This window comes from Furipterus horrens, unplaced genomic scaffold (assembly GCF_987537825.1).
Source record: "Furipterus horrens unplaced genomic scaffold, mFurHor1.1.pri manual_scaffold_4, whole genome shotgun sequence".
Lineage (NCBI taxonomy): Eukaryota > Metazoa > Chordata > Mammalia > Chiroptera > Furipteridae > Furipterus > Furipterus horrens.
The window spans coordinates 179639986-179657643 of NW_028327174.1; positions in this window are offsets into that span (position 1 = coordinate 179639986).

Sequence of the window (17658 nt, forward strand, 5' to 3'; positions counted from 1 at the left end):
TGAAATATCCCATCACAACTGTTAAGATGGCTATTATTTAAGAACAAAATTAAAAAGAGAGCAAGTTTTGACGAGGATGTGGAGAAAACGGAACTCTGGTATACTGTTGATGGGATTATAAATTGAAACAGTCATTATGAAAAACAGTATGGAAATTAAATGTAAAGCTACCATATGACTCCTTAAATCTCATTTCTGGATATTTACCCAAAGGACTGGAAATTAGGATCTTAAAGAGATACCTGTGCTCCTGTGTGCTTGTAGCATTATTCACAATAGCCATGATATGGTATTATCATAGAATGCAATATTATTCAGTCTTACGGAATAAGGAATTCCTGAAATTTGTAACCTAGAGGACAATATACTAAGTGAAATAAGCCAGACACAGACAGAAAATTATTGCATAATCTCATGCACACGTGTAATCTAAAATAGTCAATGTCATATTGAAGCATAAAGTACAAAGGCAGTTGTCAAGGGCTAGGGCATGAGCAAAGGGGAAATTGTTAAAGGCTACAAAGTTTCAATTATGCAAGATGAATAATTTCTGAAGATCCACTATGTAGCATAGTGGCTGTAACTAGCAACAATGAACAATGTACTGTATATATTTTTCTAAGAGAATAGATCTTTTTGTAAGTATTCTTACAACTAATAATAATAATAATAATAGTAGGGAAGGGAGGGAACTTGATGGTGCTGATGATATACACTTTTCCTCAAACTCACTTTGTTGTAGATATTAAATATGTAAAGCTTTTTATATATTTACATTTCAATCATATCTCAATGAAATAGTTTAAAAAGAAAAGATTGTGCCCCCTTTTCCCAGTCTCTGTGGAAGAAAAAATTCTAACTTTGATAAGCACCAATTAGCAAGTACAGATGGCGTAATCACATTGCCCAGCCTCCCAGCCTTACTTCCTCCACTAGGTTCCCGCCAATTCACCCCAGTACATAAAAAGCTTCCCTCCTCTTGTTTCAACGAAGAGGAGTTCAGTTTCTCTCCCCTGTTGTAACAATCTTGACCTCTACTGCCATAGTCTTTGAATAAAGTCTTCCTTGCCTGTTGAACTTAATCCAGCACTATTTCTCTTTGACAATATCTCACAGCCTGATACATAGTAAATGTTACAAACATGTTAATTACTATTACTATTTGATTTTATATTAAAACAATATTAGTGTTTTTGCATTTCAATATTCTTCACGGTTCTCCAGTGTGTCGATGTCACTGCAAGTGAATTGCCCATGACTGGAGACATTACCGAACATGTCTTAAGGAAGCAGAAAAGAGCAGGATTAGTTTTGCTGCCCCAGACCTAAGGATTATATTTCAATAAATACAACGTTGCCATGTTATTATTTCTTAATATTAAGTTTATGATCAAATAACTTATGAAGCCTATGATTACATTGCAGCTACTCAGCCATAGTTTCTATATTTCACACAAGTTGATAGCGAGCAAGCTACTTACTATCTTACAACAACCAAATCCAGCTGCACGCAACCACATCACAGAATCAGTGTATACAATCAATGTGTAAAATCCTCCTATAAAAACAAATTACAATGCAAAAAATGACAAATATTTTATCTGTGACTGACATGGACAATTTAAATCACTATATTTTGTGTTACATAACTAGATCAAGTTATAAACTTTATTATTCTTTTTTCCCTTTTCAATACCATCGACATTTTAGTACAATTAAAATCAGGAGGGAAAAAGGCTTGCTTTATCCTGTATTAGAGGCTATGCCGTGCAAATCTTACCTGTGCCTGTCCCACAAGCTCCAGTCTTACTCTTTTCAGTTCTACAAAAGCACAAAAGCATTTCTGAGTTGTGCCTCGCTGCACTCCAGACGGTAAACTACCCACAAGCAGCACGCTGAAAAATCATAATGCTCCACTCATTTTTATCCTTTTTAACAAAGATGAGAGCCCTAAACTAACTGTTTTCCAATGTCTAAAAATCATGCTTCATATATTTTGTCCCCTTTCTAGTTATTTAAGGATAAATTTGGCTATGGCTAGATGATTCTGGCATTTCTCTAAAACTGTCATTAACTGCTTCATTTATGTTGAAATTTTTGCATTAGGTACACACATATTTAAGGATTGTCACACCTGAATGAAGGAACACCTTTATTCTTATGAAATACTCCTTTTTACACATAGATTATTCCTACTTTTCAGCCAAATTTGTCTGATACTAATATATGCACTGCAACTTTCTTATGATTAGTGTTTGCATAGGATGTTGCTTTCTGAATGTTGATTTGTTAATCTAATATGACTTAAAATATATCTACTATGGTTTTCTTATAGGTAACATGTAATTGTGTTCAGTTTTTTTCAACAAGTTTGATTACATTTACCTTTTAATTACAATGTTCAAACCCTTAGAAAACTTTCTCGTTAACAATACACTTATATATAAATGTATATGCTCAACCTTGCTATAACTTTTGCTATTTGATTCTAATTTATCTGGTCTTTGGACCTTCACCATTTTTTTTCTTTTCCATGTGTTTTGAATTGAGTGTGTTTGTATTGCATATTTTGTTAATTACTGGCTATGTAACTAATCTCCTTTGTTTCAATTTTAGTGACTTTTCTAGAGTTACACTATGCATTTTCAATTTATCACATTTTACTTTCAAAAATATTGTGTTCTTATATAAATTTAAGAATCTTATGATGTTACTCTGTCACTTCTCCCTCCCACACTTTTTCAATTGTTGCCATATGTTTCACTTCTATGTGTGTTTGAAACCACATGTGCATTATTATAGTTTTTGCTTCAGTCTCTCAGTTGAATTTTTTAATAATAGATTTTATATTTTTAGAGCCCTGTTTGGTTCACAGCAAAACTCAGTGGAAAGTACAGAGATTTTTCCATATACACCATGCTGGAATATGCAAAGTTCCCTCACTATTAACATCTAGTATCAGAGTAGCATGCTTGTTAAAATCTATGAACCTTCACTGACACATCATGATCACCCAAAAGTATAGATTACATCAGATTTCGCTCTTGATTTTGTACATTCTATGGTTTTGACAAATGTATTATGGCATATACCCACCATTATAATATAAAACCTATGTGCTCCACCTATTCATCCCTTCTCCCTAAACCCTGGCACCCACTGATCCCACTGATATTTTCACTGCCTTCATAGTTTGTCTTTTCCAGAACAGCGAGAGTTGGTATCATCATATGGTATACCGCCTTTTCAGATTGACTTCTTTCACTTTCTTCCACGGATTGTGCCTTTGGGAGTATAGATATCCAAGGCCATTTTTCTATGGTATCTTCTAGTAATTTTATAATTTTTGCATTTTACATTTGCTCTATCATCTATTTAAGTTTGTGAAGCATGTAAAGCCTGTCTAAATGCATTTCTTTTTTTTTTATGTGGATATATACTTGATTCAGCATCGTCCTTGGTGGGGGGAGCACTCTTTTTTTTTTTTTTTCATTTTATCGACTTCCACTGTCTAGACTTTGTCTCTAGGCTTCAAGTTTTGCTAACCTGCTGAGGAACATCTTCACACAGAGTGGTGGCCCAGGTATGAGGGCGTGGAGCCCAAAAGCTGCAAAGGGCTTCATAGCCTGAGAAAGATCAGGAGAACGCCTATGTAGGATGAAGTCGAAGAAAGGGTAATATGGTTTCAATAAACAAATTCCTGCATTTATTGTTGTCAAATGTTTAAGAATTGTTTTTCCTCACCTTTGTTTGGTCGAATTTTCCAGTTGTTTATGATACAATGAATATCTTTTAGAAATTATTCCTTTGTGGACAGAGGCAAAATCTTATTTATATTTTTCCATCTGTTTCTATATATTTAAAGTCATGAGTGCATGCTGATGCATCCAGTGACAAAGCAGTAATTTTCTTCCTTTCAATAACTCTCTTCCTAAACAATGAGAAACCTACTGCCATTATCTTTAATATGTTTATTATTTGATCCATCCTCTCAAATCTAACAACACCCTTTCCTTTGCCAGAGCCCTTCATGACCCCACAGAGGCTCTCGTTCCCTCCCAGATGTTCCCTCCCCATGTAAACATTATCATTCCCCCTATTAAGGCTTCAGCATTTCATGCTAGACCACCCTTCTGCATGGTCACCTTCATCTACCTGATGGGACTCTGCATTCTCTTTGTTCTTCATGCACTCTGGCACCTTATCTGGCTGCCCCCACTTTAGGATGCTTCCCTTACTCATTCACGCTCAATAACTTCGTTAGGCTGCGCTCCCTTATGGAAAATTCCGCAACATTTTAGGTTCTGCCACCTTTTCACTGCGCTCTCATCCCACATAATCACCTTCCCAGGCTCTGGATCTCCACCTCGGGCTATTGCTCCTTGGGGAAGCACTTCACAACCTTTGGGCTCCTACAATGCTGCTCCTCAGCACCATGCCACGTGAAGACCTTCCTCACTGTGCTGGGGCTCTGACATGCTTGTCTGGCCACACCTCCCCACGGATGTTCTTCTCCCTCCTCAGGCTCTGACTCTTTGCACTAGGTCACCTTGAATTCTGTCACTTCATTTCATGCCACCCCCATGAATTGTCAGTATCCTCTACTCCTCTGTCTCTTTCCTGCTCTAACTCCCACACAGTACTGTGTGCTATGCATTTGCACAGAGGCCCTTCCCAATCAGCAGAGTCTGACACACCATGCCAGGCCTCCTTCTACTTGGACTGTCTTCTGTAGCTCCCTCAGGCTCTGATAATTCACATGTAGTCACTGACGTACTTTCTACATCTGGGTTCGCCTCTCCATGGGGGGTTACCCCCCTGAGCAGACATATTTCTCACCACACTTTGGCTCTGCAATCCCACGCTGGGACACTTCCAGGCATGAGCTGCCTTCTTTCCTCACTTGGACCCTGCCAGACTGCATCATGCTGTCCACAGACTTGGACAACCTCTTTGGTCTACTTGGTTTCAGACACCCCTCATTGGGGAGATGCCTTCCTGACTCTGCTCAGATTCTGACTCCTCACAGTAGGCCATACCCTGGGTGGGTCTCCTCTTCACTCCACTAGCATTCCAAAAGCCGGCGCCAGGCTTGGTGTCCATGTGGATGCACTCTGTGCTTTTCCTTGACTTTTGCACATTAGGCCAAGCAGCTTCTCGGCCACTGTGCTTGGCTCCGATATCAGCCAGGACACCTCTCAAATGATATCCATGTTGCTCTGCCCTCAACTAATGGCTTTAAGGTTGAGTAATTCAAAAAAAAGGGAAAGGTAGAGGAAAAGAAAAAAATAGAGAAGAAATAGAAGAGAAAATAACCACAATAGTATTTGAAAGCTTAAAATTATACACTATAATTATACACTGAGACGAATCACTGGGTAGTCATATTGTAAATCACTATGTATTTATTCATCTTCTAACTCAAATACTTCAAATTTTTCCGTAATTAAATATATTTTTATGATAGAAAGGTATAATATTTTCCAGGAAAGAAAAGGTATATGTTTTTAAAAAGATTACTTTTATTATTTTAACTAAGATTTATACTTGCTGACAAAAACAGATGCTTAATAATTTTAAGTAGGTTATAAAAATCTGCATTTATTTAAATTAGGCAATCATTAACTATCTGTACTTATAGAGAATCAAAAATGCAGACTTTACATATTAAATTAAAATGTAAGAGCCTGTCCACATTTGGGTGAATCTATTAATTCAAAATTCTGATATCTGAAATAGATGAAAAGTCAATTGCAGTTTCTTTCACTTTACCAACTAAATAAAAACAAGAAGTTTAGAATTTGTAAAATCATATTTTTGGAAATAACACCAAATACTTTATGGTATAAAACAAATGGCTTGCTAAGAATATAATGCAATTTTACTAATTATTTTAGAATGGAGATAAGTTACATATAGCACACATAAGAAGAAAAACATACTTACTCATGGCATGAAAAACTACTGTCATTGTTGTCCTAGGGACTGTTGAGTATTTTAATTAGTTATCAGAACCTCTCTGACTTCTTCCGTCCTTCAGAAATCATGACAAGAGTCCAACACTCTGCACTGGAGACTTCCTTTGTCTCTATCGAACTTTTCTGACTTCCATAAATTAAAGGGATTTTTGACAGAAGGATTGGAAATTCTCTGTCAGCTGTAAGAAGTTGTAATTTGAACTAATATAATACTGAATGTCAAGTGTAATTAAAAAAATTTGAAGAGGAAGAGGCAGTTTGAGCACAGAAGGCAGTCAGATATTTCAGGTGGAGTAGAGTAGGGGTGCTCCTGCAGTTATATTTACATTATTTTCAATTGGGCGTAATTGGGACTTAGTCTGAAGCAATGTGGTTCATATTCATTAGTTACAACTCAATGTGCAGGGATAAAAGAGTTAAAAACAGCTTTTGCTTCCACAAGCTTAGCCTGGTATCCATAGGACATAGGATGGATTGAGGGTGGGAGGTAAGTAAATTGAAGTAAATGTAGAAGACATTATTTTATGAAACATACTTGAATTATATGTTGTGGACTATTAATGAAAATTATTATTTTAATCTGCTGGAATTAAAATAATTTCATTTGAAATAAAATGAACATTTATGAACCCATAATATGTGTCAGATATTGAATAGGTCTATTACATATCTCATTTAACTTAACACTTAAATACTGTTTATAATCCATCTAAGCGGTATAGGCAACAGCTGGCAAATGCCTGCGCTGAAACTGCAATCTACATAAAGTTGACTTAAAAGATCCTCTATTCTTCTAATGAATTATGTTTAACATCCTTGATTTTAACTTGCAATTGAGTATTAAGGACATGAAAGATTTTTTGTCAGAAATAGCTGGATTTTTTAAAAGAATTCATACTCTGTTCAGCCAATTTACTATAGAAATTTCAACACCCATACCATATCAGCAAAGTCTCAGTCTTCACACTGTCATTGTAACTCACGATTTCATCAATCCAGTCACTGCAGTGAGTGAATTATAGACATACCCCCATGCACGCTCAGGCCAATGTTCTATCTTTGAGCCAACTAGTTGCTCAAATGGAGTAAGTCAGATTATTTCTGATAAATAGCACCAGATAGATACTACCTACAGAAGCATTAAATGTCCTTCAAAACTTTCCTCTTTAATGTATATAAAATCAATGTTTTATCACCAATAGGGGCTGGGTACTCATCATCTCTGGTAGCAGACATACTTGGACCCCTTTGGCACAAAACCCTGCCTTCACTTAAACACAACTCTATATTTGAAATACTTATCTAAAGCAGACATTAATCCCCTTACTGATGACAGGCTTTCAAATACTGAGGAGATATACCTAACTCCCCTTGAGCCCACTCTTTGCTATTTTAAAATGCCATGCTACCGTCCATCATGTGTCTTGTCGAATAATTTAGAGCCCCTTGAATTCTTCTTCATTGTTATCTGAATTAATTCCATTTTTATATACTTGACATTGAACAAAACATCTGAGGAAAAGTCATACCCTTAATTCCCTCAGCCAGCAAATCATGTCATTTGTCATACACAATTATAAATCCTTTCAGGGTCCTGTCATTTGTCGTATATACAGAATATAGTAAAGTGTGTAAGGCCATATTTTTTAATACTAACTGGAAGGTTACAGATTTTAAAACATTGTTAATATTTCATTTACAGCAAACAGTAAGAAACTGAAAATATAAAAGACAAAAATAAGCAGTTAATAAAGGTTTGCTTTCTAGTACTATGTCAGTCATAAATGTGTTAGCTTATTTAAACATTATTTTAAAGCTGACTTTGGTGAACAAGTAATTTGTATGATTTTAGAGATTCAATACAGTACTCTCCAATAATAATAAAATGGTTACAGAGTTCAATAGAGAACTATTAAGGTCAAATTTTATATAATAAAGATGTTCAAGCTGTACTTTTAAACTTCTTTTAAGATTTTTATCTGTGCTAGAAGTTTTAAATCAAAAACCGTTTAGAATACAATAAAATCTAACTATTTGGCCCATGAAGAGACCATTCAACTTCATTTACCATTACAGAATATCTCCCACTTAGATTTCTTTTGAACATTTATATCTAGGAAATATCTTTCTCCAACTGCACCGGAAAACTAAAGTTGTAACACTGTTCAATTTTTCTCTGACGTGCTTTGTTCTCTTCTGACATCAGCTGAAGTCAGTTGTCAGCCTCCAAGATGCAATGAGAACTACATTTTTTCCAGAGTGTTGACGCAGTTATTAGAGTACCAATGAAAGCTTTCTCACATTTTCTGAACATCCCACAAATGTAATCCTTTAAAAAATTTTAAATCAATTCCGCTATGAAGAATTCTTATGACTATACTTATTTCAAAGTAAAAATGCACACTTCTAAATTTACTACTAACTTAAAATTCATATGTAGTCTTGCAGATATTTAACCAAAATAATAAGTCATACATTAAAATTACTTTTCTTTTGTAGCAAGAGAAATAAAATATAAATTCGCAATTATTCCTCCCATGCTTGATTCTATGTATGGTCTTGGGACCAAATATTGAAACATGTATGAGGTTTGTCCAGAAAAAGTCTGGCTATTGTTAATATAATAAGTGGTTTGAGTGGCATTGATGTAACCTGGCAGCCAAAGAGAGTGGACTGGACGCATGAAGGAACAATGATGGCTTCACTGTACTAGTCAATTGGGGTGGTAGATGCCCTTGAGTGAACATGCGTACTGTGTGGCCATTGCATTCAAAATGACTGAGCAAGTAAAACAACAAATCTACATTCAATTTTGCATTAAGCTTGAACATTCTTCTGCAGAAACTATTGGAATGATTCCAAGGCCACAGCTATGGGCAATGGTGATTGGCAGCTTCACCATGACAATATTCCCACTCATGTATCACATCTCGTGCAGCATTTTTGGTGAAATGTCACATCACCCAGGTGACTCTGCCCTCCTACAGCCCAGATTTAGTGCCCTGTGACTTATGGCTTTTCCCAAAACTAAAAATACATTTGAAATGGAAGAGATTTCAGACTGTCGATGAGATTCAGGAAAATATGATGCGGCAGCTGATGGCGACTGGAAGAACTGTGTGAGGTCTCAAGGTGCCTACTTTGAAGGGGACCAAGGCATCGTTGTCCTATGTACAATGTTTCTTGTACCTTATATCTTTTTGAATAAATGTCTCGCTTTTTCAGGTTACATGGCTGGATACCTTCTGGACTGACCTCGAATAATAAGTTATACTATAAAATTATGTGAATCCTTGTGCTCTGGAATTTAAATATAATATAAAAAATGTAAAAGGCACAAAATTTACAACTCAGCTATTAGCTAGGATTACTCTACCCCTTATCATCTTGGCAAGATTCGACTGAGTGCCCATTTTATGTACCGTGGAAAGAATAATGACATCTCAAAGATTTCTGCAAAAGATCAGATGATTACCTCTGGCTCAATTTCTTTCATTAATTAAATTATATTTCTTTGCTTATTATGCTCATTTTATTTTGATAAGAATTACAAGCCCCAATTTGCCTTGAAATTTTCTCATTCCACAACTAAATTCAAAAAAGATTTCTGCAAGACTTTAATGAAGGTCTGTCTGTCATGGAAGAGGAATTACATTGATTAAATTTTAAGTATTGTTTATCAAGCATCATTTTTCTTAAAGCTTTCAGGGCCATGTTTTCCAATTTAACTTTTAGAAAATAAATTCTGTTACTTAATTTTATTGATTTTATTGTTGGGAATCTCTTAGAGAGAGAGCACATTCCAGGAGACTAATATTACTCTTTATCAGCCTTTAGGATTTATTCTTTATAATCTCACATGACTATTTATTTGCTTCTGAAGTTGCTGAAGACATGCAGATTGTTACAAAAGCATAATGTGGAGAATCAGTAAACATATTTTCAGTTCTTCACATTTCAATAGTTGAAGAAATTTCTAGTTCCTTTTTTTCAGAAATAGTCCTTTTATTCTGAAGTGGCAGTAATTATAGGCGATGTAATTCATGAATATATTGTATTGCATGTTGACAATTTTAACATTTTTCCTTAAAAAATATCTTTGCAGTTCATTCATTTCTCCCCCTACTCCCAGAGTTACAGTTGCACCAGAGCACCTCACAATATGGCATTCATGGTCTCATTCTCCCTTTTCTGATTATAGCATAGTTACGACCATATCAAGTGTCCAGTTCTGCCAAAATCCTAAATCATTTAATTTCCCCATAGCCAATACAGCAAAGCACAAAGGACTAACTTTTCAAATGCCATGCAAAATTACCTTCCCAGATTTAAACTGAAACAAAGTCTTTGAGTAGTATTTACATTAAAATTAAGTAACAAGTAACCCCTTCTGTTTACATAATAAATTTTGGAGCGATGCTAGCTGTTGACTTGTTTAGGTGCCCAAGATTAATTTTAAGGCAGCAAGGATTTATGTAATTTAAATCTCACTAAGCGTGAGTCACAATCATCACCATTACCTGCTAGATGGAACATGATCTTCTGCTGTGTTTGTGGGACAAAGAGTTTCATGCGTGGAAATATAATAGACTTTGAAGTCAGGAACCTGTCATTTTCTAAATTGTGTTCTCTAAAATTTAGTAATCTGTGAAAATCCAATGGGATGATATTTATAAATGTCCAAAGATCCTAGTTCAGTGCTAGACATTTATTAACATAAGCTTGTTTCCTTGATTCTTATTTAGGTAGCTACCCTATCCTTCTTAAAGCAACGGTATTTAATTATACATGTTTACCCATTTATAATGATATATATTTTATGAATTAGGAACATAACTTAGGAATTACATATATGTGCATATATGTGTGTGTGTATATATATATATATATATATATATATATATATAATTTCATTGTAAGGTATTTTGCACTGCATGTTAAGCAATATACTTAATAAAAATTGAAAAAGGAGAGCAAATTAAATCCAAAATAAGCAGAAGAAGAGAAACAATAAAAATTGGGATAGAATTCAATGAAATTAAAAACAGGGAATAATAGGGAAAAGCAGTGAAATAAAAAGCTGATTCTTTGAAAAAAATCAATAAAATCTGTAAGAGGCTAGCCAGACTAAGTAAAGAGAGGACAGAATTTATCAATATAAAAATGAAAAAGGAAATACTACTGATTCTATATACCTTAAAATGATAATAAAAAATTACAAATAACTCTATGTCCACAAATTTGATAACCTAGATAAAATGGACCAATTTCTTGAAAGACTCAATCTGCCAAAACTCTCTCTCTCTCTCTCTCTCTCTCACACACATACACACACACACAAATAGATAATTTGAATAAGCCTGTATCTGTGAAAAAAACTGAACCTATAATTGATAACTTTCCAAAACAGAAAGCACCAGGCCTAGATGGGTTCACTGGTGAGGTCTACCAAACACTTAAGAAATAAATAATTCTAATTATTTACAATACCTTTCAGAGAAGGAAGCACAGGAAATACTATAAGTAGCTGAGAAATGGTGAAGCAAATTCAGAGTATGCATTCTATCTTAATTCTAGAAAAAAATAGTTTTCTCCTTAGATTCTCTAGCAAGGATAAGAATAGTTATTGTTAAGCAGTTAGACTGAGTCCAATAACACATTATAACAATGGGAAGGCTATGTCCCATAGAGGCCAAGTACCTGTGATGTATGTTTCAGTAGATTTGGATTCTGTGGTCAATGGAATAATGGCCCCTCAGAAAAGCCCTTGTCCTCTGAATCCCTTGAACCTGTGACTATGCCACTATATGGTAAAAGAGTCTTTGCAGATGTAATTAAGGTAAGGTTCTTCAAATTGGGAGATTGTTCTACTTACGTGTGTATGTTAAATGTAATCACACAGGCCTTTATATGAAACAGAGAAGAGGATCAAAATCAAAGAAGGGTATGTAAGGACAGAGCAGAGGTCAGAGAGACAGAATTGCTAAGTTTGAAAATGAAACGGATGTGACAAGCCAACAATGTGGGCAGCCTCTAGGAGATTGAAAATATGAACACATAGTCCGTCATAGCCTCCAGAAGTAATATCGCTCTGCTGATGCCTTGATTTTGCCCAGTGAGACATCGGCTCTCCAGAATTCATTTGATAAATCTGAGTGGTTTTAACTGACTAAGTTTATGGTAATGTGTTACAGCAAAAACGACCCTGATAGAGCAGATAGAGGTTCTCATCTCATTTCCTGCACTTGCCAAAATGTGGAAACCTAATTTTATGAGCTTAAGAATGCCTGGATTTAAGGCAATGAGGGCCTTAAATTTCAAAAACTTGTACAATAAAAATTATTTTTATTGGGGGAAAAGGGGACAACTGTAATTGAAAAACCAAAATAAAAAAAAATTATTTTTATAAAATACGTGCTCCTTGAAGAAGAGACTTTTCTAAGATTATACCTACTAAGGTTAAAAATTACGATGGCAAACTGTAATACCAAGACCAAACTGTAACCCTAACCCTAACCCTAACCCTAATTCAGATTGGCTACTACAGCAGTTACAGCAGTTGTATGGCATGTAAGCAGTTACATGTCATGTCCTCATCCATACAGGCATTCATAATTGATTCCAGCACTGAACCAGGGCCACCGTGCAGCCTTAAAATACATTCCAGCATGGCACTCAAGGCAACTATGAAAATATTTTAGTTGGAGATGTCATTCAGAGTCCTTCAGAATGAAGTATGGGTCATAAGTATTCAAAGTATGATAGTTAAAATATGGATAATTTAATAGAGAAGTATTTTTCAGGTTATGGAAGAGCTAAGAAGACAAAGAGGGAAACTGAGGATACTCAGAGATTAGCAGTAGCAGCAAAAACATTACAATTCGTAGAAGAGTGGAAGTCCAAGGGCTGGGATCACCCTAAAGCTGTGTATTATGTATACATATATCCATTGTGTGCATATATATACCCTATTTTCTTACTTATAATAATGTATTGAACTTCCACAGTGTATTCATTTTGATTTTAATGAATTCATAGTCTGTTGAGAATACATATATATATTCTCAGCATGAAGAGTTTTATATGTAAAAACAGACACAAGAACAAAGATAGCATTGTAGCTACTGCAAATAATGCTGCAATGAACATAGAATTGGTGGGTTTTATTTTTTGTTTGTTTTTTAGATAAACACTCAGAAGTGGAAATGCTGGATCACATGGTTCTATATTTAATTTTTTGAGGAACCACTACTCTTATCATCTCTCGCAAACTCCAAACAAATTGGAACGAGCTGAAAGTGAAGCCAAGGAAAACTAATGGGCAAAGATCAGGCCTTATGCTGGACCAAACAGAGCAGGGAGGGCAGGGAAGGGACCTGAGAGCCATTGGTTCTGGATCAGCATAGCATGTAAGGTTAAGAAAAAATATTAAAAGATCCCCCCCTCCCTTTTTTTACCTCTTGAATATGGGGGAAACTAAAGAGGATATCTTTTGGAAAAAAGAGATTCTGTAAAAAGAGAGAGATTGTCTAAAATATAATGATGATTAAAACTGAAGTATATAAGACCAAGACTTCTTCCCTTGTAAAACTCCTTTCTATTTGGTTGGTCTGAATTACACCAGGCTGATAGATTGTATACATTAAAAAATAAAATATAAATAAAAAATTGCATTTTCCTTGGTCTGACTTGTAATATATAATTTAACCATTCTGGCAGAAAAATGTGATTTATAAATCAGAAAAACTATACAGGTGTAATTAATTTCTCAGTAATTTTTTTAAATGACAGTTCTGTGAAAATAATTAAGGAGTGCTACTAGATTAATATAAAATATTAAAAGAATATTTACTAGATATAGTCATAATGTAGACATTTTCTATATTTACACATTTAAGATACATATAATATTGATATCCATAAGGTAGAGATAAATCTTGGAATGTCAATACTTTTTAAAAGAGAAAGCTATAAAGTTGATGATTTTGTTAGTTGTCTTTCTCTGTTGCTATATATAATCATTTCAGGCATGAAATTATCATTGGCATTTTCAGTCAAAAATTGAAGTAAAATGTATGTCGATTAGTAGGCAATAAAAATTTTCTTAGAATAAATGATAATATGTACCCAGTACACAAGTGAATAAGTTTGCAAAAATAGTCAAGACATCCTGTCTCACTGCATTTATCAAGCTTTTCTCTCCTCAATCAATCAGAACTGTGGCAAATTTTTATGCCCATCCATCATAATCAATTGAATATTTTTCAACTGATAGACTAAAACACATGGGGCAATTCCTAGATGATATGATAGCCAGAAAATTCATTCTGTTTGAAAATTGTAAGGTAGATTGAGTAAGGATTAATTTTACCTATGACAAGTGATTAACTATTTTTGTTCCTCAAAGTTACAAAGTGGAATTTTCTGCCCTTATCTATTGTTCTTCCATGTTAGGGAGTTTTTATAATTCATTTACAGATTTTATAGTATATTTTGATTTACCTCTATTATAGGAGTCTGTTCATCATTTGAAATGTCTCTGCATAGCATGAATTAAACAGATCACCTCTATTCAGTACTAAGAAGGTGAATTCCTCTATTTAGTTTTCTCAGTTTATATTTTCCTCAGTAATAATGTATTGAACTTCCACAGTGCATTAATTTGTATCTTAATGAACTCAGAATCTGATGAGAAAAATAAATACAGAAACAACATATTGCTATGCAGAATATTATATGTAAAATTGGTCCTAAGAATTAAGTTAGCATTAAATAATTAGTAGTAGGTGGTTAACTTTCTTAAGGGTGAGAGAAGTCATCTTGAAAAGCAAAGCTTATATTTTGGTGGGAATAAGCTTCAATGTAAAAATCAAATATGTGTTTATTACATGAGAGAGGATGTGTTTTCTGTCTCACTTATACAGCTACAATAAAGTAAGACATGAACATAAGCCCAGGTTTTTAGTAAGAATGTCCAAATAATGTCATTGAAATCAGAATTGACCCCAAAGCTGCTTTCTTCTTGGTTTTAACATTTGGTGCCTCAACTAGGAAAAGAGCAAAATCATTGATTTTTTTCCTGATATCTGTGAATATCAGACATTCTTTAAACCACACCAAAATATTTTTATGCACACAATAAAAAGTACAGATAAAAATTCAGCTATACAACTTTATCATGGGGTACAAATTATCATCAGTCATTCAATTGTTAATTTTTTAATGAATGTCCTTGGCCGAATATTCTCAGATGTTTTTTGTAGCATCTTCGATAAAATCACATGGTTTGTCTTCTATAATTTATTAATCCAACACATTATAGTGTTAAATTTACTAATGTTGATTCACTTTTGAAGTCTTAGAATAAATCCTGATAATCTATCGATAAGTTGATGCACTCTGTTTGCTTTTATTTTCTTTTGCATCCATAACCATACATAAGTACTCAGTAGTTTTCTTTTACTGAATTCTATTTATCACATTGTTATTAAATATTGTTATTTAAGCTTAAACAGTGAATTAGGAAGAGCTTATGTTTTTTATAGTCCTGCGTGTTTTTAATTATATTGGATTTAATACTATTTAGAAATTAGGGAGAACTCAGCTATAAAATGATCTAATCAGTGTTTTTTTAAAGAAGAAACTTCCAATCACCTTCACAATTTCTTTTATGCTAATTAATTTGTCAAATTATTTGTCCTTCTTGTATCAATGGTGGTAGTTTAACTCTCACTAAAAAAATTAACTAGTCCTTTCAGATTTTAAATTTCTTACCCTAGAGTTTATAGGTAATATTCTTTTAAATATCTATCAACTTACCTATGTCTGTGGATAAATCTGATTTCATTTCTAAATTTCAAATCTTTACTCTATTTTTTAATCAAGCATGTAAACCAGCTTTTCATTAATTTATTCTTTTCAATATTTTCTTATTTTTATTTCATTATATTTTATGTCTCCTTTTACCATTATTAGTTTCTATTTTATTATTTTTTTAAACATCCATTGTGTGCTTTCTTAAAATAAGTATTAACATTCTTTCTTATTAATGATGTAATAATATATACACTAGTCTCAACTAGATATAATGGATTCATTCGTATTCATCACTAAGGAGAGGGAGAGGCTCCTGATTATTATGATTATCCTTTAAGAAAAGATGTTTTCATATAAAAGAATACCTAAGTCTCCAACAAAAATGAAAGCTCACCATTTTGAGTTTAGAAGATATGTTGATGGCCTAACTCAGGTATCTGTGGATGTGACCCTTTTCGAAATAATTTTTGCAGATGTAATTAAGTTAAGATGAGGTCATTAGGGTTGGCTCTACTTCAATATGACTGGAATTGTTATAATAAGAGAAGAACACTATGTGAAGACAGACACAGGAAAAATGGCTCAGGGCAATGGAGGCAGATTGAGCTGCCGTAGCTGAAACCTATGGTACACCAAAGACTGCTGACAAGCTGTGAGAAACTAGGACAAGGCAAGGGAAGATTTGCTCGTATGGGTATTACAAGGAGCTGTCTAGCCTCCAGGACTGTGAAACAATAAATTTCTCTTATTTGAAGCCACCCAGTTAGTGGTACTTTGTTATGGCAGCCCCAGGAAATGAATACACCCACTCAACACAAACTATGCCTTAGACAAACTTTTCAATTATTATTTTCTGAGTGGAAAAGTCCAGCTGTTACTCTTTCAGTGCTCCTGCCATGATTTCAAAAATGTATTGATTTATGTTGTTTTAAATGGGCTTCTAGAGGAAAAATTCTTATCATAAATGATATACCTTTTCTTGCATCTACATGTTACAGGATATGAGGAGAATTTACTTACCATTTTCCTGGGAATCAGAATTGTGAGTCATTCTTCCATGAAGCTTTTTTTATCTTCTGGTTTATCTCCAGAATTACCTTAATGTGTATGTTGGCTTGAGGTCGTTCCCTAGTGTCAGTAAAAATTAATAAAATTTTGTTGATTTTGTCATATCTTTATACTTTCATATGGAAATTTCATGTTTCCATAATGTTACACTTTATCTCATTTCCTAAAGTAAGCTTTTTATAGGAGAAATTATGCTTATCTTTGTAACTTTCATACATAAATAGTACTTAGAACATTGTAAGCATAAAATAAAAACATAGTCAAAGAATGATTATTATTCATTTCTTCATGAAATGGCAAGTGCAAAAATTTCCCAATTATATTCAATATTTGACAGTATAATATTTGACAGTATTTTATATGACCATTATACAAAAAGATATGGATATTTGAGATATTATGTCCAGTGTAAAACAAATTAATTTTCTAGCATGGGTTGGCTATTTTTAAAGGATGCTTTATCATTTATTTCTGAGAGTAGTATGTATTTTAATTAATATTTTCAGGATTTTTGAATTTTCATCTCACAATTTTGACACAAGTAATAGTAGTAGCTACATTACAATTGAGGAAGAGGATTTAGAATCCATCTTCCATTTCTATTAATCTTAGTGCATTAGTGTTTTCCAGTAAATTAAACAGGCCAGCACCATATTCACCCATGACAGATGTGAAGACAGCATGCAGTTTTAGAATTCTTGATGGATAAATGATAGCAATCCATGAACCCCACTGAGCCTATATACAGCATCCAAATCAATCATTCAAACTCCCTTTTATTCATTACCTACTTAAT